This window comes from Spermophilus citellus (genome assembly GCF_964194105.1).
Source record: "Spermophilus citellus genome assembly, chromosome: 5".
NCBI lineage: Eukaryota > Metazoa > Chordata > Mammalia > Rodentia > Sciuridae > Spermophilus > Spermophilus citellus.
In genome coordinates, this window is record NC_138186.1 from 170,956,103 (window position 1) to 170,981,850 (window position 25,748).

The 25,748-nt window shown below is 39.8% G+C and overlaps 1 long non-coding RNA gene across 5 annotated transcripts in view; it reads right to left on the reverse strand.

The window, feature by feature from the left end:
- The window catches only part of LOC308649218, a 40,199-nt gene that overhangs the window by 10,401 nt on the left and 4,050 nt on the right, over window positions 1-25,748 (reverse strand). For 3 of the 5 annotated variants that reach the window (XR_014022033.1, XR_014022034.1, XR_014022035.1), the window contains exon 2: window positions 17,259-18,519. This is a non-coding gene — a long non-coding RNA (uncharacterized lncRNA). Of the gene's footprint in view, window positions 1-12,717; window positions 15,133-17,258; window positions 18,520-25,748 lie in introns of those variants that run through there. The other 2 variants (XR_014022036.1, XR_014022037.1) reach the window with 2 other exon arrangements.

Below are 25,748 nucleotides of genomic sequence, written 5' to 3' on the forward strand. Positions count from 1 at the left end.
GAATAAATACTGTTTCATCTAAAACTTGAAACATGCCGTGTCCCAGGAAGTTCAGTAACTCACTCCTATTGCTTCCATAACAGACTTCACAAGTGTCCCTGGATCACAGCTCCTACTGGACACAGCTGTGCATGCACATTCCCAGTGCTGACACAGGTGAAATACACCAGCCAGCAGCCCGTGACACCAAAGGATGTGTATAGATATCCCCATGTAGAAGGGAAATGTCCCTAAATGGTTTACATGAGACATATTAAAATCTTTATTTCATGTGTGAGTACTAGTACATTGCAATCAAATATCAACCCCAGATAATATCAGCTACTACAGAAAAGGATTTCCCCTGTCAAGCATCCTCCTCGGAGTGGAGAACATGAGAGATCTTCACCTGAGAAAAGAAAACAACAACAAAAATCTAATACTCTAACTCTCTGGATCATCCAAGCTTTGCCTCCCAAAGTGCCCTCAAGATCTTAACATTCTTCCACAAGGAAAGAAAAAATCTAGAATTAAACAAATCACTGAGCAAACCGTTTGGCATGAAGATCTCCCAACAGGAGAGCGCTCCACCTCAGAGAGGACCGGGATGTTCTTGCCATTGGCACAACTTCTTGTTTTGAGATACATGAGATTTATTCACATCTAGGGTAGATGTTACCCCTGGACTAACATGTAACCGTGCGTGTGTTTAGGGTGTGCATGCGTGTTAGTCCTTCTGCTTCTTCTCTTCCAGTGAGTACCACAGTGCTGAGCCCAGAATAAGGTGCCCCTCTTCCCAGGATGAAAGCAAGGAACTGCATGGTGTCTCTCTCTGCCGCATACCAGGTTGGTGGTGGCTCAGAGAGAATTAAGAGGAGCACTGTCCACGGGGAAGAAATCCACCGGAGGGTCTCACTCCCTCAGCCTCCCGTGGCATCCTCAGCATCCCTAGGATGCGGTTCCAGCCTAAGCACCCTCCTGGGACGCATCTCCAGCTTCCAAGAGCCCAGCCCCCAGCAGGACCTACAGGTCCACATCAGAACTGCACAGGGCACACTCAAGAGCTGGGTGATAAACGGACGTTAGGGGATTCAGACTCCATCAATCTATGTCCTTTCCCCAGGCCTACGTTCAAATCGATAGTTTATTCCATTATAGCAAAAATATGTTTGAGGATATTTATATTTTAAGAGCCTTTCATAACATTCAGTCTTATAATGCTTTAGACATTATAAAGTGTGTATTTAAGCATGTATTAAAAATTAGTAAATCTCCATGAGCTTGCAACTTAGAATATTGTAACATTGTAACAGCTACACAATGGTCAATGCTTACTTCATTGCCGTGAGATAGAAAACTCTTTTTTTTTTCAGTGCTAGGACAAAACCCAGGGCGTCACTCATATTGGATAAGAGCTCCACTATTGATCTACCGTCTGGCACTCTATTTCCTTTTAAAACTGTGATTCTGGGCCAACCATAAAATTCAAAAGCTCTTTATTTTTTTTTAGTTTCCAGGTCACCACATACTACTGTTAAGCCATCTTTCTTCAAAGCAAATGAAGGAGCAATGTGATCCCATGATTAGTCTTGGAGAGAGCCATGGCACTGGAAAGATCAGAATCAGGAGAAATAACCTATTCATTTAGTCTTCTGCTGAATTGTATGATACAGTCCTTTGTGCTTACGCTAATATGCATATAAAATTGAAACGTATTCTACAGCTTATAAATGTTGTGAACAATAAAAAGCTTTATTCTTAAATTATTAATACAACCAGATAATTTCCTCAAAATCATAAAATATTAAAACTAAATGTGATCATAAAGGTTACCTAATTCAGCCTGTTTATTTTTTTGTGTTAAAAACAAAAACTTACAAGGGACTTGGAAGAACTAAGCAGTTATCTCAGGTCACTGGCAAATACAGGACTGCAGACAGAGGATTGGAGTAGACGCCCTGTCCACTTGACTTCACAGTGTATCATTTTCCATTTCATTTCAATTTATATGGATATAATGTGAGGGAGAGCAGTAGTAACATTAACTAACAGTAGTGATATCAATAACTTAAGCAGTAGCTATCCAGGGGCCTTTGCTCTACTCCCTGATGTCAGAGCTGTCCGTTTCTGCCCTCATCTTTGGGGAAATTCCTACAGGTCAAGGAAAGCTCAGGAAGGCTCCCAGTGACTCGGCACTGGCAGAAGCCCTGCGGAGGCCATCTCATGCACCAGTGCCCGCCCCCTGGACCAGTAACTGCTGAGTGGAGAGGCCGACAACCATATTTACTGTGGGCCCATTTCTTTGATGATTTTCAACGTATTGAGACAATGTCTCCTAAACTCATCTTCAGGGCTTTCTGGCGTTTGAGCCTAGGGGCCCAGCCCTGTGGGATTCCTTCTGTGGTAGTCTGTGTTCCTTCTCCTTCACCCTCCACAGCACATTGCACATCTTCTAAAAATAACAGACATTTCATTTTTGTGTGAACAGCAAATTTATAAATATAATTAGATAGAAACACGATGAAGTTTGTCAGTTCATTGATTTAATTTTCTTTGTCCTCAGATATTTTTGGTCCACTGTTTTGTCTATCCACATATCCATATCCTTAATATTTTGGATCATTTATCTCAGGCAATAAATGAGACCACTGGGGGGGAAAATCTAGCATCTTCCAAAACCAATGGGGAAAATGAGAGCTGGGTTCAGCCCACACAGCCCCTGCCCAGCACTCCCAGCCCTTAGGGGCAGGAAACTCACGGCCCCCCCCAGGCCAGCTTAGGAACCAAACCACAAGTTTGTGAGCAGAAATTCATAAACAAGCTTCTAGGTCTGTGGATTTGTAATCTTTCCATGAAATTCTCTTTATTATTTAAAACTCTGACTGCCACCTACAGTTTTTCCTGATGGTTTCTGTTTCTGGCTGATGGCTTCCTTTTGCCGCCATCAGGAGTTTCTCCACCCCTTGGGTGACTTACTCCAAGTGACACTTTTTGTAACCACAATATTGACATCGAAAGGGTCCTTTTCTATTTTCCTGGCATATCTTTTTCATCCTTTAATTTTTAATTTATTTTTAAATATTATTTTCCTTGAAGTGAGTTTCTCTGAGGTAGCAGAGCCAGGCTTTGTTTTGAGAAAATGTTTGTGACACATGACATTTTATCAGATAAAGAAAATGAAGTTTAATTTCCCCAAATTTTATTAAAAATGTACTTTGTCATAAGACATCTTATTGCAAAGATGAAATCTCACAATACAGCAATAAAGTTTGATGTAATAACAAACTTTAAACAAGTCTAAATTCTTTCTGCAGTTTTTTATTATTATTATTATTGTGGAAAACGGTTTGTCATTGTAACCATTTCTTTCAGCAAACATTACGGCAGTACTAATGCCACGCATACTGCTGTACAGCAGATGAGCTTCTTCATCTTGCAAGACTGAAATACTCTATCCACTCAACAATCATGTCCTCCACTGCCTGCCTCCTCCTAGCCCTTTGCTACCACCCACTATTTCTGTTGGCAAAGACTTGACAAGTCAGGCACCTCAGATAAGTGGGTTCAGGCACTTCTGTCTTTGTAGTTAGCTCTTCTCCCTGAGTATGCTGTCCTCAGGGCTCCTCTGTATGATGGTCTGAGAAATCTCCTTCTTTCTCCAGGCTGAATAATACTTCATTGCTCGTTTTCTTTACCTCCTCTTGCTGTTTTTAATAATGATGCAACCAGCACGGGCGTGCCAATATCTCTGTGCGATCTGTTTCAGTTCTTCTGGATACGGATATGTACTCCAAGGTGAAATTGTTGGATCCTATGGAAATTCTGCTTTCATTTTTTGAGATGCCTTATACTCTTTTCGTAGCAGCTGCATTTTTCATATTCCCGACTAGCAAAGCACAAGGAATCCAATTTCTCCACTTCCTTTCCATGGTTTAGAAATCTCTGGGTTTGTTTTGTTTCTAGAGTAGCCATCAATAGGTAAGAGGTGACCTCCTTGCGGTTTTGATCCACAGTTCCCCAGTGATGAGTGATATTAAGCTTGTTTTTCTGCACTTTTAAGCCAGCTGAATACAGTTTTGGGGAAAATGTCTATTCAAGTCCTTTGCTCATTTTTATTCAAATTATTTGTTTTTAATTGCTATAATTGAGCTTTATGGGGTTTTATATCTTCTGGATGTCAACCTCTTATCATACATAGTTTACAAATGTTTTCTCTATTCAGTACATTGTCTTATTTCCTTTGCAGGCACCCTTTTGAGATTGATACGTTCCTGATTGTCTATTTTCCCATTGTAACCTGTGCTTTTGTTTTTTCCATCCCAGAAGTGACTGCCAAGTCCATGTCATAAAGTTTACCCCATTGTTTTCTTTAGCATTTTGTTTTTCCTGGTCCTGCATTTAGGGCTTTAATCCAATTCAACTTCCATTTTTAGATGATATAAGGTAAGGGTCCAGCTCGATCTTTTTTTCTTTCTGTATTCTTACTCATGTGCATGTCCAGTTTTGCTAACACCATCTGTTGAAGAGACCATCGTCTCCAGTTGTGGACTCCTGGCCTCTTTCTTGAAGGTCATTGGACCAAATGTGTGAACCTTTGTTTCTGGGCTCTCTGTTCTCTTCCATGGGTCTCCACATCTGTCCTTAGGCCAGTTCCATACAGTTTGGATGATTGTAGTCCTTGAATTGTGTTGAAATCAGAAGTTTGAGGCCTTCAGCTTTGTTCTTTATCAAAATTGTTTTTGGATAGTTGGGGTCTCTTGAGGTTCCAAGTGAATTTTAGGGTAATTTTTTCCATTTCTGAAAAAAACACGCCATTGGGATTTTCACAGCAATTGTATTGAAGTGGCAGATAACTTTGGGTAGTTTGACATCTTAACAAAATTAAGTTTTTCAGTCTATGAACATAGACTAACTATTCATTTCTTTGTGTCGTCTTTAATATTGATTAGCAATGTTCTGTTATTTTTAAAGTATGTGGTTTTTTGCTTCTTCATTCAGTTTATTCATAGGGATATTCTTTTACTCTTACTGTAAATAGCTTTCTTCATTTTCTTTTTGGGGTCATTCGTTGTTCGTGTGTTACATTGCCACTAACTTCCTGTGCTGATTTTATGTCTTGCAACTTTGCTTAATTCACATGTTGATTCTAACAGTTTTCATGGGATCTTGAGGGGGTTTCTGCCCTAAGGTGATGTCATCTGCTAACAGAGGTGCTTTCACTCACCCCTTCCAATCTGGACACACCTTACTCCTTTGTTTGGCCTGACTGCTAGACTGGGTCCTCCCACACTACGTCAATTAAACCAGCAGAGGGTGAGGGAGTGCAGGCAGCCTGGGCTGTTTCCATCTTAGCAGTGTTCAGATTGTCCCTGTGGAGTGTCATACCCATGGCCCTCACCATGCTGGTTTCTTTGTGTTCCTGGTTTGCTGAGTATCTTTACCAGGAGAGAATGCTGGTTATCAGGAGAGAACGCCTCTTCTGCATGAACTGGGAAGACCGTGTGGTTGGTCCTCTGTTCTCTCAGTGTGGTGCATTATGCTGATTGATTTCCATGTGTTGAACCATCTGCGATGGTTTGAATGTTTGCTCCCTCTGGAATCCAGGTTGAAATTTAACTGCTTTCAAGAAGTATTAAGAGGTGGGACATTTATGAGAAGATCGGACCATGATGGCTCTGCCCTAAAGAACCATTGGTGCTGTTACCCTGGGAGGGTGTCCTCTCAGCAAGGTGAGCTCAGCCTCTGCTCTCTCTCCCTTTAACTTCCTCCCACCCTCCAGCTTCTGCCAAGAGATACCACAGCAGAAAGACTCCTATTAAATGGCACCTGGATACTGGGCTGCAGCCTCCAGAACTGTAAGAAATGAATAAAGTTCTGTTACAGCAGCGCAAGTGTGCTGAGATACACCCTGGCACTCCAGGAGCAAATCCCAGGGGTCAAGGTGTGAAAGCCTTCTCACGGGGCAGTTGAGTTTGACCTGCTGGAATTTCACTGAGGACTGGACTCTGGGTCAAGATTCCTGGGGATATTGGCTTCTGGCTTTCTTTCCTGCACTGCCCTTGTTTGGCTTGGATGTCAAAGTGATGCTGTGTTCAGAAATGATCCCTCTTCTTCAGGTTTTGGAGAGATTTTGAGAAGGACTTTTATTCTGTGTTTTTTTCCTAAAAATTGTACAAAATGCAGTCTCTTTGTGCTATTAACACCTCTAATTCTCTTCCTTTTATTGTTCTTACAAATACATTGTAAAATAACTTTCACTACTCTATCTTGTGTGTTCTATTGCCAGGCTTCCCCCCTCCATTCTGCCTTTATGTACATGATTCTTTTTAACCTCTGTTCACAGAGAACCTTTGCTCAGATTTCCTCACAATATGGTATTAAACACAGCCCAGTGTTGACAACTTATACTTAATTTCAGTTCCCCTGAGCACCTTGTGCTGAGGTAACAGTCATTCCTGTGACTGTAACTTTCCTCTAAAAGCCTGAAATTTGTGGACTTTAATTTTACCATGGACTTAAAATATAGAGTTAGAAATAAATTTTGTTTTCATTTGGTCAGCTGTTCTCTTTGAAGCAGAAAGGAGATTCCTAAAAATAGTTCAATTGGCTTCTAGACTTCCAACTATTTTTCACTGCTTTTTTTTTTTTTTGGTAGACTTCCATAGACTTGCTTCCATTTATATATATATATATATAACCCAGATAATATTTTATCAATAAAGTGTGTCAAATCATAAGGCACCTTGAGTGAATGTTCTTCAAATGAAGGAACACCAAATGATCTTTAATTTTTATTATTTCTTGCTAAACACATAGATCAATGCATATAGGTACACAGATATTTGTTCCATTCAGAAAGCAGAAGAGGTGAAGGACCACAGGTCAGGGGGCCTCTGACAGCCCTCCTCAGGTGAAAGTGGAGATTCGAGAATCAAGCTGGAAACTGAGAAGAGACCTGTCTAATGGCAGGTGAATTCTGCACAAGGAGAAGTCAAATACAGGTCCTATTTGTGTGACCAAAAGATGATTACACTAGTGATCAAAACAGCACCCAGGAAGGTGGCCTGAGACGGAATGAAGATTCAGAATTATCTTAGAAATTCTGAGATTGAAGTGACAAGGGGCCCTCCCAGTTGACTTTGAGTGTACACAGAATTCAAGTTGAAGGTGTCACCCCTTCGATTTCTGGATGTGATCAAGGCTGTGATTCTCTGAAACTGCAGGAATGGCAGAAAGGCAGTTTTCTTTTTTCTTTCCAGTCTGCCTGCCTTTTATATAGCTTCCTCTCATGGTCAGAATTTCCAGTATGAGGCTAAACAACAGTGAGGAGAAAAACATTTATCTTTGTCCCAAACTTAGGAAGAGATATCTAGTTTCTGAATATTAAATATGATGTTAGCTTTAGCTTTTTTTGAAGATGTTCTTTATAAAGTTGATGAAATTCCTCTGTGTTCCCAATTTGGTGAGTTTCCATCATGAATGAATATAGGGATTTGTTGAATGCTTCCCCCCGCCCATTAACATGATTGTATGATTTCCCCTCTTCCGGCCTGTGGATGTATTGGGTCATTTTGCTTTGTTTTGAATGATGAATTAACTTTTCAACCCTGGAATCTATCCACATGGTCGTGATGTTAATTCTCTTTATGCATTATTGAGCTAAACTGATACTTTGCTAAGGATTTTCGCATCTATGCTTAGAAAAGATACGGGTCTGTCATTTTTCTTTTAATATCATTATCTGATTTTTATATCGAAGAAATTCCAGCTTTGTCAAAAGAATTAAAAAGTGTGTCCACTGAGTCTATTTTCAGAAAAAAATAATAATTGAGAAATGGCATCATTTATTTCTTAAATGTTGGGTAGAATTTGCCAGTGAAAGATATCTGATCCAGTGCTTTGTTTTTGCAAATTTACTAATATCCATTTGATTAATAACTAATAGATGGACAATTAGTCACACTATTAATTTCTCCTGGTGAGAGTTTTGGAAGTTTTTGTCTGTCCAGGAACTGGTCCTTTACATCCAAACTGTCCAGTTAACAAGCAACGAGCTTTTCATAGAAGGCCATTCTTATCTCTTTAATGTCAGTGTGACTGGTAGTGAGAAGCCCTCTTTTGTTTCGGATATGTCTGATATGCATCTTCTCAATTTTATTGGTCTTTTCCAAGAACTGACTTTGGTTTTCATCGACTTTTACTGTCTTGTGTGCAATTTAGCTGATTTCTGATCTAATTTGTATTATTTATACTCCTCTGCTTCTTTTAGGCTTACATTGCCCCATTTTCTCTGTTGTTTTTTTTTTTAGGTAGAATTTTGGATATTAATTTTCAATTTGTTTTATTTTACAATTCATATATTTAACACTATAAAATTCCCTCTGAGAACATTGCTATATTCTATACAATGAAACGAGTTGTGTCTTTATTGTCATTTGGTTAAAAAAAAATTTCTCTTGTGATTTTTTTTTCTTTGATGCATATGTTATTTAGGAATGTCTCATTTCAACTTCAAATATTTGAAGATTTTCCAATTATTTCTGCTATTAAAGTCTAAATTAAATTTAATTATATGAGAAGACAATTGATATCATATATCAAACGTAGGTTTTACATAGAATGTGACTCATCTTGGCAGAGTTTCATGTGACCTCAAGAGGAGATTGTATTCTACTGTTGTTTAAGTGTGTTGTGTAATTTCAATTAAATCAACATGGTTGATAATGCTGATCAGGTCTGCTAGATCCTTTCTGCTCTTCTTCCTGCTGGACCTGAAGCAGATGTTTGAATCTGTGGGTATGACATGGACTTGGCCATCTCTTCTGGAACTTCCAGTGGCTCTGGACTCATGGATTTGTGCGCTCGGTCACTCAGTGCATGTACTTTTTGCATTATTTTGACTTCTTGGAGAGGTGCACTCCCCTGCTGATCCCCAGTGAGTTCCTTGTTCTGGGAAGGCTATGTTGGAAGTTAATCCCATTATTTCGGCTTTCTTTGTGTAAGCACGACCACGCCATCTCTGTCTTAAGTGTGTCGATGTCTTATAAGTAGATAATTTACCCGATTTCTGATCTCATTTGTGTTATTAGATGGGCCCCGTGTTTATCTTTACTTCTCTGCTCCAGCAGCCTCTGTCCTTTAGTTGGTGTTTGCACTATTTGTGTTATGTCCCTGAAGTGAGTGTGTCGGAAGCTTATCCCCAATGTGACTGCCCAGGGGGTGAGGGCTACAGAGAGGTAACCAGGTCCTGATGGCTCCCCGACCCTGCCAGGGTACATCAGAGTCCCCTCTGTGGGGGTCGGTTGGTGCTGTCATCGCAAGTTACTCTGCTGGCTCCTGTGCTCTCTGTCAGTCTCTCACCCTCTCACTGTCCATCACTGGATGACAGAGTAGGGAAGCCCTCCCCAGAGGCCAGCACTTGTTAAAGGACTTCCCAGCCTCCAGACGGGGAGATATAAATTTCCCATCTGTATGGATTATCCAGTCTTTGATACTCAGTTACAATAACACAAAACTAAGACAACATCTAAAGTGACTATTGATATATTTTGGTTAATGCCTACTTTTTTTCTATTCAAAACAGTTGCTCTTTGTTTCTTTTTTAATCTTACCTGTTTTCTGTTTTCATGGATTTTAACCATACCCTTCATGTGATTCCATTTGACTTTTCTTTTGAAATATTATTTAATGTCTTTTTAAGAAATGTCAGTGGTTGCATTTACAACTAACTCCTCTTTCAACCAACACTATTCACTTCCAGGATAACAAGTCCTCTTAACTCTTCCTTCATGACATTGTGGTCATAATTGCAAATACTTCTACACTATCATCTGCAAAGCCTCATAACTCTTAGTTCATTGAACAGCTTAGGATGGATGTATTTAAGAATAAGATGTAATTTAAGAATAAGTAACACTGGAGTTTATCTTCACGTCTACTTACTCCTTTTCGGGTGCTCTTTTTTCACTTAGATAGCTCCAAATTCATAGCTTATAACATTTTCTTTCTCCCTGATACATTATTTTGATATCTTTTTGAGTATAGGTTTACTCTTGATGGATTATCTTTATATTTGTTTTTCTCGGGAAATCTTTATTTCTCTTTCACTATTGAAGGATACTGTTGCTGGATATAAAAGTCTAGGTTAGTGAGATCATTTTTCTTTCACTATTTTAAATACTTTACCCAGGCTCTAATTGCTTACCTGGTTTCTCTTGACAAGTCCAGTATAGTGCCTATCCTTCTTATCCTGTAGTTAGCTGCTTCATTTTCCCCTGTTTTCTTTCAAGGTCTCCTCCTTTTCTGTGATTTCCTGAAGTTTGGACATGCCAGCCTGCATGTGGAATTTGGTACTTGGCCTGTGTGCTGTTCTCGTGGGCTTCCTGGTTCTGTAGTAGAGTCCCCATCACTAATTTTGAAAATTTCTTGGCCCTTACTTATTATTCAGGTATTTTTTATTCTCTGTACTCTCCTTCTTCTGAGGCTCTGGTTACTGTGTGTCACACGCTTCTTGGAAACTGCCCCCAGTTCCTGGTGATTCTGTTCCTTTCCCTCTCTGCATTGGAGCTTGGGGAGCTCACACTGACACATCCTCATGATAACTCCAGTCTTTCCTGAGCAATGGCCAGTCTACTGATGAATACAACCTCTCCCATTTTGGAAAAAAAAATCTGGCATTTTAAAATTTTTTATTAGATTTTCCATCATTTTGCCTATTATACTCTTCATTTTGCTTATTGGTTCTTGTATGATGTCTTATTTTCTTCCATGTGAGTACTCAACATATTAATCATAGATTTTAAACTTTCTGTCTCATAATTCTATCTGTGTTTAGCTCTGATGTTTCCTTGCCTTTTATTGTGTCTTGTAATTTTTCATCCAAATAAAGACAAAAATATGGCATAATATGATGTAAGGTAAAAATCATTAGGGTGAAGTTTTATTCTCTTGTTAGGAGATGAGCTGTGCTTAATTTTTTGCTCCTAGTAAATAAATCTCAACTATAACTCTGGATTTGCCTGTCACTCCAGAGTGTTTAGTGTCAATTTTCCCTGAGATCTCAGTTCTCTGAGGAATTCAACAAAAGGTTTTTTATACTCTGTTTCTTTACTTTTTGCTTTATCATAAGAACAAAGAGGGGCCATCTCCAAGTTCTTTACATAGCAGACCTGAAGCCAGAAGTTCTAGATAGTTCCACTATGCATCTAGTAATTAATTGCAATTTTACCATGTGCTAGGTGATACATTCTAAATCCTGAATGCTCTATCTATATGTTGTATCTAAATGCTGTATCAAAAAAAGTCTACTGTAGCATCCCATGACTACACTGTGTAAGATACTTCAAAGATAACAATTTTCCTTCTGATGGTAGGAATGCAATTTTATTTTTATAGATCAATGTGTCTTCAGGGTAATAAAATACTCATTGGCAAAACTAAAAACTAGATGTCAAGAAGCAATGTTTAAAATGTGCCTATACTGCAGAATCAGGTAGAGCATCACGAACTAGGGCAGAACAGGAAAGGGACAAAAAATGGAACCACAGTACACACTAAAGTGTAGCAGCAAGAGAGAGAATGAGGTCATGTCCCATCCACACCCCCAGCGTGTAGAAAAATGTTTAATGGCTGTCCCTATCCAGTTCATGTTAGGACTTGAGTAATGAAGATGTTGTGAGTGGCAGAGACATGATGCATGATTTTGCCAATGACATCATGAACGTGCAGCTACAGGCCACCATGCGGGCTGGCTGGCATGCACATTCCTGATGTCATTCCCTACCTCCTCTGGGTGGAGGTAGGGAATGGTGGTGGCAAGAGGAAAAAGAGGAAAAGTATAACATTAGAATGAAGTGGAGCCCAGTCAGAGAAGGACTTGGAGACCAGAAAATGTCCTAAGGCAGGGCATGAAGCAGAAGCCAAGTTCTCAGAATGGGGTAAATAAGCACTGTTCTACTTAAAGCAATGTTTATGCTGTAGAGCTAGATGGAATAAATGCCTTCCATATACAGTTAAAATTAATCCTAGAGACTGGGCGAAACTCATCCAGTACATATAGATCCCACCACTAGACACGAGCACAATAATACCACAGATGCTGAGCAATAGTGCCTGGCAGGAAACACAGGTACGAAGTTGAGTCTCCTGCTGCCTGTGTGGGTGAGAGCAAGGGGGACAGGAGAGAGGGAGGGAGTGAGGGAGGGAGGGAGAGAGAGAGAGAGAGAGAGAGAGAGACATAGAGAGAGACATAGAGAGAGACATAGAGAGGCACAGAGAGAGACAAAAAGAGAGAGGCACGGAGAGAGAGAGACAGAAAAACAGAGAGAGAGAGAGAGAGAGAGAGAGAGAGAGAGGAACAGAGAGAGTCAAAGAGAAAGAGGCACAGAGAGAGAGAGGCACAAGACAGAGAGAGAGGGAGGCAAAAAGAGAAAAAGACACAGAGAAGAGAAAAAGGGAAAGAAAGAGGAGGAAGGAGGGATAAAGAGAGGTAAGTAAGAGAGAGAGGGACAAAGGTGGGGGAGAGAAAAAGAAGGAGAGGAAGGGGGAGAGGGAGAGAGACGGGGGGCCACGATGGGTCTTTGGCTGTTCGAGTTCATGGTCTTTACGACTCAGCAAGCTACTTTGTAGAAAGATCGATGCTTTTCTCCCCAGTGTCACAGAGCCTCATAAATCTATAACCTCCTGTAATAAATAACATTTTCTTAATCTGAGAAACTTGCATTGTCTCATGAACAAACCCTAAAATTGCAAAGTTTAATATTTAACAAAGTGAAAGACTTTGCTATTTTGAGGCTATTTTGCAGGGAAAAAAACTGAAATATTGAAATTGTTTAGGAGTTTAAGTTACAAAGCATAAATCTAAAGGAAAGTTCCTGTTTTACCTCACCTAGGAGTTATCTAACTTAAAAATTTTTAGTAACATTAAAAATTAATTTATTAATAATTTAAAAATTAATAATGCCAATTAAAAAGAGCACCACAGATATCGATTTTATCCAAAATCAACTCAGGCAAGAAAAGAACTAGAAATAGCATCCACCTCAGAATTTCAATTTCTCAAAAAAAAAATTAACTACAAATAAAACTTCAAATCTCTATAACAGTATCAAGTATCTTTAAATTGATTTAGTGATCCAATGAAACTAAATTATCCAATCTTCTCAATGGTGTAACTTATTTTATTTTTCAGAATAAGAGGAAAATTACTTAACCATTTTTTATGAATCAAATTTTGTATTCTACAAGGTGCTTTTACATATTTTGTTTCAATTATTCATCACAAAAATACTGAAAATTAAATAGTATTCCCACTTTAAAGATAAATAAATCTGATTTGAATAATTTAAGTTATCCCCAGTTTCACACAGAAAGAAAGATGGTACCAGTTTATAAATTCAAATACAACTGCTTGGTTGTAAAATCCTCTATTAGTTTAAATAAAATTCATTTTCAGAGAAACCTGAGACTCATATCATCAGCAAAACAACCACAGTGGGCAGAGTCAGCCTAGGTGGAAACCGTCCTGACTCCCATGAACAAGGACCACTCAGAAGAGGATGACAGGGTGTGGGGCTTAACCAGGACAGAACAACTAATCCAGGCCACCAGCACTTGGATCTGGAGGGTCCCCCAAAGGCTTGTCCCCAGGCAGCAGGGTTCGGGGGTGGGGCTCCGGCCAGCAGTCAGATCACAAGGCTCAGACTTCCTCAGTGCAGCACCCATTGACAGCTGGAGGGACTGCAGCGGGCAGAGAGGGGACTGCAGGCTGGGGGCTCCCTGGGAATCTGCATTGTCCCTGGTTCTCTCTCTGCTTTAACCTCTTCCAGCCCCGCCACCAGGGGGCTCTGCCTCACCAGAGCAATGGAGCCAGATGACCCTGGGCTGATCCCGGCACCAAGAGCCACATGGATCTTTCCTGTTTGAAGTCATTTTTCTCAGGCGTTTGTCACAAAAACCTGACTAACACACAGGTTGAGATAGAAATGGAATTAAATCTAAGGCAGATTTAACCTAGTTTAAGGAAAACATAATTAGTTTCAGGTCATACTAAAATCTGTTTAAACTAAAAGATGACTTAAGAGATTAAAATATGCTCTGAAAATGTGTACAAATATCATGATATTAATGTCTAAAAGTCATGATATTAATATTCCATAATGTTAGTACAGTATAATATTAATATCAAACAAGTTACTAAACTAGAAAGGAGATCCCTTCTGTAGTAATTAAAATTAAATAAAGGAAGATTTATTGTGTCTTGATTGCAATACAGAATATCCTTGCAAAATCTATAAACATAAAAAAAATTAATTGGAATGTAACTCAGAAGAGCAAACACACATGTGTCTTTTGTCTCTGGGAATAAGATTGTTTCCTGGAAGCCACAACATCAACTGGCATCCAGCATCCATATCTTTGACTTCTATCACAAATGAATTCCTGACAAATGAAGTATCGTCATCTCCATTTCATAAAACTTCAATAACAACAGCAGCCAATGCAACCAGACATTGGATCAGAATATAAAGGACAAGTCTAAAAGCAGAATTTAATATTCAGCAAAGATGAGGATCAGTGTGATCTCAAGTCAAGGACAAATGGGTATTTTTTTGTTTTGTTTTTGAGCCAATTAGCCAACTTAAAAAGTAAAAAATAGAGAGATTTTCCTATTAATCTGATCAAATAGTATTTGTATAAAGATTTTAATTGCATACTAAAAATAATGTATGGAAGAAAATATAGCTTAATATCTCTTAGTGTTATGGAAATATTTCTGCTGCTTTCTATTCTATTAAAATCTAGGTGACATGAATAGGGAATGGGCCCAGCCAGACGCTGGAACAAGTCTGAGTTATCTTGACTGATAACTGGCAGTAAGCCTTGAGGAAAAGTCAAAGCCACTTGGGAACATTGTTACTAATTATTGATCCGTAAAACCACAGCAGTCTTTGGGCACTCACGTCAATATTTAGTATAGTTGGTTTAGGTACATCACATTTTGGAATCTTCCCACAATGATAGACAAACACAATACAACCAGCCAGCAAAAGCGCCTTCTGATTCCCAGAGGATGGAGTAGTGCTTCCCAACCAGGATCCCACTGGCAGGAACCCTACAGGGAAAGGAGACTGAATAACAGAAATGCCTCCAACCCTGCAAAATTAAACATGAACAGGGTGACACATAAATGAAAATCTGAAAAAAATGCATTTCATATCACAAAAGTGGTTATAATTCTTGCTACTTATAGAGGTGTTATCAGCAGGAAAACAGGCTGCTGCATGAATACAAAAGCTGCTAGAGGAGAAATACAGATATTCAGCAAACATATGGGAATTGTAGAGAAAAAAATGCAATCTCACTAGTAACCAAAGAATGGAAATTAATAATGATTAATAATGAGAATATTTTTACTAAAAATATTTTCAACAAAATACCTGGTGTTTAGGTGAAACTTGACACCTGAATACACTATTCATTACTTGACTCAGCAGACTTGCTGGAGCTCTGTGATATGCATCCAGTAATTCTCCAAGCACAGACCCCTTGGAAGCAGCAATTCTACTTTGAGGTATCATCCCAGGGGAATGCTTAGACAGACAGGTAACCACATGCTGAATTGTGCCTGATGGCCATGATTTCCAAGTTCACTGCATTCCATGTCTTAATGGAACCCAACTAGAGGCCACAGCTGATTTAGGAAACATGTCAATATCTGGACTTTTTCTACAGAGTGAAATTGGATTTCAACCAGAGTCTACTCCAACAATGTGCCTACATAATATACCTGATTTCTATGTTTGTGGATATTTATTGCATTGATGTTTAACTTACAAAAATAATAAGGAAAGGGGCAGGAAGAAGGAAGGAGAAAATCAAGCTGAAGTCAACAGGACATTTCTTGAAGATATGTTATAGAATCCACACAATTCGCTGATAGATACCCATTAATAATGATGCTACAGATGTGTATTCAATAATCAGAAAGGCTGTTTCTAGTATAAAGGAAGCAATGAGCCATTTTTTGTACACATATTTTTTGCATATAAATATGTTTGAGAATCTATACCATATAAATTAAAAAAATTTAGTTTATATTATCCTGTACATATTAGTTTTCCAAAGCATACACACTACTTATATAATTTGAAAAGAATAAAGTCTAAAAAGTGAATAAAATGTTCACCCTTAGGACAAAAGTGAGAGCACCAGAGTCCCTGGGAGTATCAGGCTCTTTGAAATCTGTTTCATGCATGAATACAAAAGCTGCTAGAGGAGAACTTGCCTATTTAGAGAGCTCCCATGTCACTGGTGAATTTTAATTGTACTTCACCCAAAATTCGGAGACAAGGTAAGGAGAAAAAAAAAAAAAAAGGCTCCTCAGCCCTTAACTGATTTTTCTGTCTGGGAATGCTGCTAAACTAAAAAATCTCCCCAGTCATCCTTTGCTTAAAAGAAAATCAAGCTGAAACATAGGAAAGGTATTTGCAATTAAGTGGGAAAATATTTACATTAGATAGTTTAGCAAGGATTTACTGACAGGTTCTGATTATTTCTAGTGTCACAGCGAGTGAAGATAACAGCTATAAAATCCCAACCTAGCTGACCTTCCGCACATCTCTCCAAAGCTTCTTTTCCTGTGCACTGTGGGCTTTTAACAGTCATACTGAGGAGGGGAACCGCAGCTCACTAGTGCCCTTGTGCATGTTTGCTCCCTGGGAAAGGATTCCAGAGCAGACCAATGGAGGTGCTGATTTACTACCCATTAAAAGGTTCTAATAAGCAGAAAGAAAAAAGCCTGCTCAGGGCCTGCCTGGCCCCTCAGTCTGGATGTCAGCATAGTGTGGGTCCTGGGAGCTAATGAACCTTTTCACATCACCAGTCATAAAAAGGGCCAACGGCTCTCCATGCACCCATGCACTCTGCAGTGAACCTGCCTAACAGGCTTCACGAGCAGCTATGAAAAAATCAGTTGCCTCCTTGAGGTCAGTCTCACAGAGCTTTGCAGCCGAATAATCTAGCAGAGGTCAATCCATTGCTATTTCATGAAAATTAAAACGTGGCTTTAGAACAGTATGTTCTGCTCAATTTTAAAAGAGAACAAAACACATTTCCCAACTCAATCAGTCACAATTTACTCTGGTTTCCCTTCAGATCTTATAAATCTTTTGCCTTTTACAATTTTCTATATCACAAATCAAAAGCAACCAGGAAAGAGGCACCAGAAATAATGAAGAAGTTAATGGCTTCTCCCCATCTGTGTAGAGACAATGACTTACATTTGCGTCACACTTTGAAGTTAGCTCATCATTTTTTTTAACATCCTTGTGAAGTAGGCATCATTATTCTTGTTTTACACATGAAGCCTTGAATCAGTCAGCAAGGGCAGAACCTAGATTAAATTCAGATCTGTTATTTCCAACTGCCGAGAGTAGTTTGTGTCTTTTCTCCCAGTTTTTCCTTTCTCTTGTTTCAAGCAGATGGTCCAACAATATGCTCCGTGGTCTCAGCGAATGTTTATGGCAGACAGGAAAGATGAGGTTCCTGGAATGAAAGACTCCCCTCCCCTCGATTCATCTCTTCCTTCCTCCTTCCCGCCCTCCTTCCTTTCTCCCTTCCTTCCTTCATCTTTTATTCCCTCTCCCTCTTGCGCTCTCTCTCTCTCTCTCTCTCTCTCTCTCTCTCCCCCTCTCCATCTCTCTCCTCTCTCTCTTAAAATCCAGGTGCCTTAAAAACACTCGTGTAGGAAATATTTCCTGAAGGAATGGAATGTGCTATGGGATATGTGGGAAATGAACATAAATAAGTGACAAGATGGAAATTGTTGGCTTGCCACCCAATAATGGTGGGGATACTGGTGTTACCACTCGATTTAGATAGTAGCAATATGGCCGTGATGGTGAAAGAGATGAAGGATGAACACAGCTCACAGAATGTGAACGTTTCAACATTTATACTGGAAACATGTTCCTTACAACCACTGCCTACAAATACTTGTCAAAATTGATAGTTTATATAAGGATTTATTTTAGAATTCTTAGTTTCCTTGTAGAGTTGTCCCTGAAGAATTCTTCATTCGGAAGTCTGTTTTACTCGAAATTAATATAGCTATTCTGACTTTGGTTTGGGTTTTGCTTCATTTGTGCTTTGGTGCTTTGTTTTGTTTTGCTGAATATTCTCCATTGTGTAGATTAGTATCTGTAAATAATTTCATATAATTCTTGTCTACTCTTTTTCAGATATTTATTTAATGTTATTCTGATATCTGAGATCCCATTTTTTATTTTTTTAACCGTTTTAAGTTAATATCCTCTAAAGGCTTATCTTTGTGATCATTGTTTTTGTTTCACATTTTTTTGTATCGGCTTTGAGCCTAATAAAATAATTCTTCATCTCTGGTACTGTGTTTTATGTCTCTAGCACTTCCATGTGATTGTTTCTTACAGTTTCCATCTTCAGGCAGAATTGCCTCTTTGATCTTGCATACTGGCTACCGTCTCATTGGAGTCCTTCACATGTTGTCTTAGTCATGTTGGCCATCTGTAATAAAACATTATAGACTGGGTGGATTAAACAAGAAAGATTTCTTTCTCATGATTCTTGAGGCTGATAAATCCATGAACAAGGTGCTGACAGATTTGATTTCTGGTAGGGAACATATTCCTAGCTTGTAGATGGCGTTCTTCTCATTGTTCCTTTGTATGGGGGGGGAGAGAGGTGGTGGGGAACTGAGAGGATAAAGCACTCAGGTCTCTTCCTTGTCTTACAAGGACATTAATCTAATCATGGAGGCCCACACTCATGACTTTATCTAACCCTAACCACATCTCAAAGCCCCACCTCCAACACCATTACATTGGGACTTGGGGCTTCAATGTATGCATTTGGGGGAAGCATGCATCCAGTTCATAAAACATATTAATAACTGTTACTTTCATACCACATCTCATACTTCCATGTAGAAATGATGTTTTATAAAGAGAGACATATAGAATATATCTGAGATAAGTTCTGATGATTTTTAGATTGTATTTTTTCTTTGCCTCTTTTACGCGTCATAACGTTTTGTTACAAGCTGGGCATATGTGTGTCAACTACCGGGCATGTTTTCTAATGCTTAGACGTGAGCACAGCTTTCCTTATGCTAAGCGTTTAGTATGGGATTTGTGCAAATACAGTCAAGAGTTGTGTTGGGTCTCTCTGCTTGGCACCAGACCTTCCATCTGCTCTGCTACCCAGAGAGACTCTGCCTCTGTCCCAGCTGTATCCCAGTGTAATTTATTCTCCATCTTTGTTAGCATGCTATTACAGTGGGTGAAAGAGGACATTTTCTGATTCTCTGATTATGTCTAGTCTTAGACAGACACTGTGATCCTGGATTCAGGGTGTGGTTCTTAAAGTATTACAGCCCCCAGCTTTAACCCAGTATGTCCCAAGGTTTCAATTCTACAAATATTTCAAAAATTTCACACAGGTGCTTTAAAACAAATTGGATATAGTAATCTAGAGCTCATATATATTGATATATTAATATTATAATACTATTTGTTATAATTATGTTATACATTATACACTTATGGTATATATTATATACATTGTTTAAATCTTTATAGATGTTCCCCTTCTTGGAAAATGGATTAATGTTGGATCTACCAAGTACTTCTTTGCATCACCTGGTAGAGCTTTTATTTTCTTGTTTTCTTTCCGCTATCCTCTGTGAACTTCTGCCAGTGCCCTCAGCCTGTGGTTTCACTACCTTTCCCCCTGTAGAGAAAGCCTTTTGTTCCTTGGCTGAGCAGAGGAAGAGGGTCTGAGCAGAATTCCAGTGATGGCATCTACTTCTCCTCCCCAGTAGAGCACCCAGGTGAAGCGCTCTCTGGATTTTCCTTCTTGTTCTCTGTGACCCTTTGTGAGGTCTCCAAGGAAAAGCCTGCAGTGGGAGCAAGTCCCCTTCCTGACATCTGTGATCCACAGGGTTTCCATGGTCTCAGTCTAGTGCACACTCAGCTTTGAACACTCCTCAAGAACTTCTGTCAGCATCTCTTACCAGCTTTCGTCAGGGATGTCTGGTTAATTGGTTATACTCTGGGTTACATAACAAACTAAAGCTACCATACAGAGTCAACAAAAGCAAAATCGTGATGTTTGGTAACATGTTGATAAACAACTGCTTATTTGTTAATGGTTTTCCCTAATATCTAAAAATAATAGAACGCTTCTGGCCTTATTCTGACCAAAAAAAGAAAGTTGTTCCTTTTTTTTCCCCCACACATGAGCTATTCTTTCAAGAAGCTTGCACACTATTTCTTAGGATAATGCCTCAGTACACCAAATAGTGCCCTACAGTCCAAAACAAATGAACTTGTCTCCAAAAAAAGGGGTCTGGAGGTTCTTGTTACTCAGGAAAAACAGGCTTGCAGTTTTCTGCTCTGAATAATTTCTGCATGTCAATTAGCAAATGTTCAATTTTGTATACTACTAAATTACTTTAAGTTTGGTAAGAGGTATTCCACACTAAAAAATAGGAGAATGGGCAAAGACATTTCATAAAATGACACAATTCCTCAATCTACAAAATTCTTTAAGTGAAAATATCTGCTTATAAAAAGTGGTGTTCAGTACATCAAGGACAATATTCCTTTGACATCCATTTTCCCCCTGGAAAAGGACTGATTTCTATTTGAGAAAACAGCTAATAAGGTCAATATCAACGAGGAAATAAATTGACAACATCTCAAGTAACTGCGTTAGTTATAAACTATTTGCTCCTGTATGTGATCCAGCAAGCTTATTATTTTGTAATGTAAGTTTAATGAAAAATTTAATAAATTGGAATTTAAGCAAGTAAGGTCTCTACTGTTGGATCTGTCACTGAATTGCTGTGACAAGGGGCTGTACTTACTCTTGACTGCAGACTTGATTCTGCATAGGTGCACATAACTGATGGAACCCACACCCCATGCTAGATATTGTCTTGAGCACAGGGGGATGGGTGAGCCTGAGAAGGGCACAGCTTCTGCCAGTAACTTCCTGGAAATGACCAGTCCAGCAGTCAGCATAAGGCAATATGAGTGTTCAGAAGAGGTTGAACTTATGGGAAGGCAGGAAACAGTGAAATAGATGAATGCTCAAGAAGGGCAATATCAGCTGAGAAAGAATGAAGGAGCCATGCACTTCCAGCAGTGCCAGACATCCAGGAAACAGTGGGGACCCGCGGAGACTTTCCATGTGGCCCACCCAGTCTTCCCTGTTACTGACATTTTACATTAACATGGCACGTTGGTTGGTCAGCTTTCCATCGAAGTGACCTAAGTACAACAACAGAGAGGAGGAAACGTTTATTCTGGGTTCACTGATTCAGAGTTTGCAGACCATGCTCAGCCAACTCTGGGCCTGAAGTGAGGCAGAACATGGTGGCAGAAGGTGGTAGTGGAGGAAAGCTGCCCAACTCAGGGCAGTCACGAAGGAGAGAGAGAGAGAGAGAGAGAGAGAGAGAGAGAGAGAGAGAGACAGACAGACAGACAGACAGACAGACAGAGAGGAAGAGAGAAACCAGAGACAGAAACCCCAGTGACCAACTTCCCCAGCCAGGCCCTACCGGCCTACAGTTACCACCGTCAAATGGATGGTGAGGAGTCTTCTCTCATAATCTCATCTTTTAATCTCTGAACATCCCTGCAATGCCTAACACATGAGCTATGGGGGTGCATTAAGATCCAAGCAAGAACGCATTTTGTTATGAACTAAAGTCTAGACATTATTCAGATGTCCTGAGCTCTCCTCATGTCCTTCCCATCGCAGGTCCATTAGGATATGCAGCATTTAGCCAGCATGTTCTCTTGAGTGCCTCTTGACTGTGGCAGTTTGTCAGACCTTCCTTGTTTTTGCTGTACAGGTTAAGAACTTTCTAGAATACGCCTTAGTTGGGATTGGCTGAGTTATTCTCATCATTATCCTGGGATTTGGGGTTTGGAGGAGGAAGACCACCGAGACCAAGTACAGTTCCCATCCCATCGGAGAAGAGCACACACCATCCAGGCAACAGTCACTGTTGATGCTGACCCAGGCATCTCGCTGAGGGGATGTTGTCCAGCTTTCTCCTTGGTAAATTACTTATCTCCACCTTCTCATTCTGAATGCTTTGGAAGAAATCACTGTGAAACTTAGACTTAAAGAGAGGGTGTTATGATCTGCCTCCTCCAGGATGTATCCCCCAAAAGGGGACTCCAGAGGCAGCTTCAGTCTCTGGAGTGAGATGACCCCCAAATTCCCTGTCCTCTATAACCAGTGCGGCTTCCTGCTGCCAATACTGCCAGTACTCCAGGTCAGAGGGTTTATTACCTTTCCAAGACGAAATACAGGACTTGCTCCTACATACAACATGTACGCATGCAGGATTTGATTACCAAGGAAGACACTTCCTGAGGAGAAGGGATCTGACATTATACTCTGCCCTGAGGAGTTTAACATTTGGTCTGCAAAAGCTGATAAAGACAGGGTCAATTCCAAGCTCTAAAGGCAAGAACACTAAAACCACTCCATTCTCTGAGTATTTTAGAGTTGTTTCAGTGGGCTTTCTGTTATCAGTGATAACAGGTTCTAAAATGAACGAGTAATCGAGCAGTGAGGACAACGTGATCTTAACCACATCTGGGGCTGCTGGTGCCTCACCAAATGGACTCCTTCCCTGTATTTTTAGAATGTAATCCTGGTATCTGATAAATCTAAGGCAAATAAACCCAATTTATAGGTCTTAAAGGCTTACAGTAATGGGGGAGAAAATAATTCCACATAAGCACTGTGAGGCACAAAAGAAGACACATCACATTGCAAACCAGTCATGAGGGGTGAAGCCCCCACGCACACAGCCGAGCATTTCTGGTGTTCTGAGTTTCCACGAGCGGTCGATTAACTTAAAGTGCACTTAAAGATCCAACATTTTACTCCTGAACTACTATACTATCTAGTTTCCTCTCTTCTAACATGCCATAAATTATACAGCACATTGATTTAATAATAGGGATTTAATAAAAGGGAGCAAGAAGCTATCAGACCAAAGTTACATATTTAGGCTTTATTTACATTAAAGGAAAACTTGATCACAGAATTTTTTAAAAAAATTAAATATAAATTGTTCAATATATTACAAATGTATTTTATTCTTTAATTTGTCTTAATAATAATATTGATTAATGATGAATGTATAACTTATAGAGAATAGTCACAAAAATTCTGTTATATTATTTGTTTGATAGCTTATTTACAATACATATAGACAAGTATAGAGAAATCTTGAATGAATAATAACTTATATCAAATAAAATAATAAATAATAAACCATTTGTATATATTTTGTCATTTCATTTTTTTATACCTTTGGGACAACATTTTTACCTTTTCCATTTGAGATTTTTCTGTGAGGTTTAATGAGGTATAGTCTATGCTTGGTGAAATGAACCTTCTTGGTATTACAGCTTGACAAGTGTGGGCAAGTATGCAGTCATGTAAGGACCATCAGAGTTGAGATCTTTCTACACTGTGAACCTGCCTTACAGGTATTTGTGTACTTGCAAGTTTCTATTTCTCCTGGACAATAACACAGGAGAAAAATTGGTGGATCAATTAAATTGAATAACTATTAATATGGATGGGATCCAAGGTTTCGTTTTTCTATTTCCCTACCTATCCTTTGACACTTTTTCCTCCTTACCTTATTCTTTTAGGTTAATTGCATGCTTTATGATTACAATTTCTTGCTAGTGGCTGACATAGGTGTAAATGACAGAGTGTACAGATGATACCTCTGCCACAGTCTGACCCCAGGCTTCTGAGTCACTTCACAGGAGCACAGAACCTTGGCTTTTTTCTATGTTCTCCTCCAAGCTTTGTACTGATCTTCCACACTCTTTGTTTCTATATGATCACAAACTTTACAATACAGTGTTCTTAATTTTTCTCAAATGATTTTCTTTATAAAAGGTAATAAAAGCAGATATTGTTTATCCTCATTTTACTATTTCTAGAGATCTTCTTTTCAATTTAGATCCAAATTTCCGTGTGCTGCCATGTTCTTTTGCCTGGAGAAATGTCTTCAGGTTCCATGGGGTGCAAGTCACTGACGTGGCTTATCACAGGTTTGGTTTTCATCAAAAGTCTGCGTCTCACCTGGTTTGCTGAAGGATTGCTGAGTGGGCAGCTTTTCCCACTGTGGTAGGTTTCAGGTGTGTTCCATTCCCAGTGGACACGCACCGTCCCTGATTAGAGTCTGCTGCCAGCCTTCTGTGCTCCTGGGCAAGAGGACCTCTGTGCTCCGTGCCCTGCCGTTGGCTTCCTGCCATCTTTCTGTGCTGTGTCTCTCCAGGCAGGATTTTATTTTGTTTTGAGCGGGTGGTTTCTGAGCCTCTTGGATTTGTGGTTTGATTTCTTTCATTTGATTTGCAAAATTTTCACCCTTTTCCCTCTGTTCTCTTTTCTTTTTCCTCCTTTTGGACTCTGATTTTAATTGTGTTAGACCTTTTGGAGTTGCCCCACCACCCTTGAATGTTATATTTTTTTCATATAAGTTTTTCTTTGTAATTTTCTTTGTAATTTTTTGTATTATCTGTTTACTTAACTTCAAGTTAATCAAATTTTTGTACCCATTCTACTGGTTATTGCATGGAATGAGTTCTTCTTCTCTGATATTATGGGTCCATTTTCCTTTATTTCCTTTTTATTCCTTTCTATAGTTTTCAACTTGCTATTAAAACTCCCTGTCTATTTGTATGGATTGAACTATGTATTTATTTTCATTACCTCTTGAACACCATAAGCATACTTATTTTAAATTTCCTGATAGCTCTAATATTTGAGTCTTCTCTCAAACTTGTTCTGTTTGTTGCTTTATGCCTTGGCCCCTGATTTTTCTCATCTGTGTTTTTAAGGTATTTCTCATATTTGTGTGGAATGCAGGGTGCATTCCTTCTCTCCTTCTCTTAGGCTGTTGGAGTGGGGTTGGCTTGAATCTAGTTAATTGAGAAGGACCTGCATTTTGCTGCTTTACTCAACACCTGCAATGCCCCACAGTTTCCAGCTCTCTTCCCAAGGATCACTGCAGCCTCGTGCTGTATTTGAGCCTCAGGTGAAATGGGGGGGTCTCAGTATTCCTGCTCCATTGTCAGCCTCCAGGAGTCCATTGTGACCCTGTGTCAGGACTATGAGCTGGGTCTCCTCTGTTCTTCTGTCCTTTGCCCCAGTGGAGGCAAAAATGCCTTTCATCTGTGGAGGCTCGGGGAAGTATGGACTTTCCTCCTCTGCCCCCAGCATGCGCTGCTTATGTTGGCCCATGATCCTGAGCCCAAGAGATTTTCTTCCTCCCTCCACCTGGGACAGAGCTATTTGGACTCTACCCTCACTCTTTGGGCAGTGGCTCTGTGTCAGGCCCTGGGAGGTGGTTTCTTCCCCTCTCCCAGCCACAGTAGCACTGCCCTGTTCTGCTCTACCTGAAGCAGTGGAGTCCACATGGGGCCTGTAGGTCAGGGGACTGGCTGCCCCACCTAAGGCTTTCGCTCATGTAGAAAGGATCCCAGGAAGGGGCAAGCTTCTCAGCCATCCAGCAGTGGCTGGCAGCCCAGCGTCCTGCACCACCCACGGGGACTCCCAGCTTTATCCTGAGCACCTCGTGGAGGTCTGAGAAAGGACACTCAAGAGTGAATGCAGATGCCGTGTCCAGGGCTCCTGGGTCATCTGAAGAGCCACAGCTAGCATTTAGGAACTTAGAGCTTGATCTG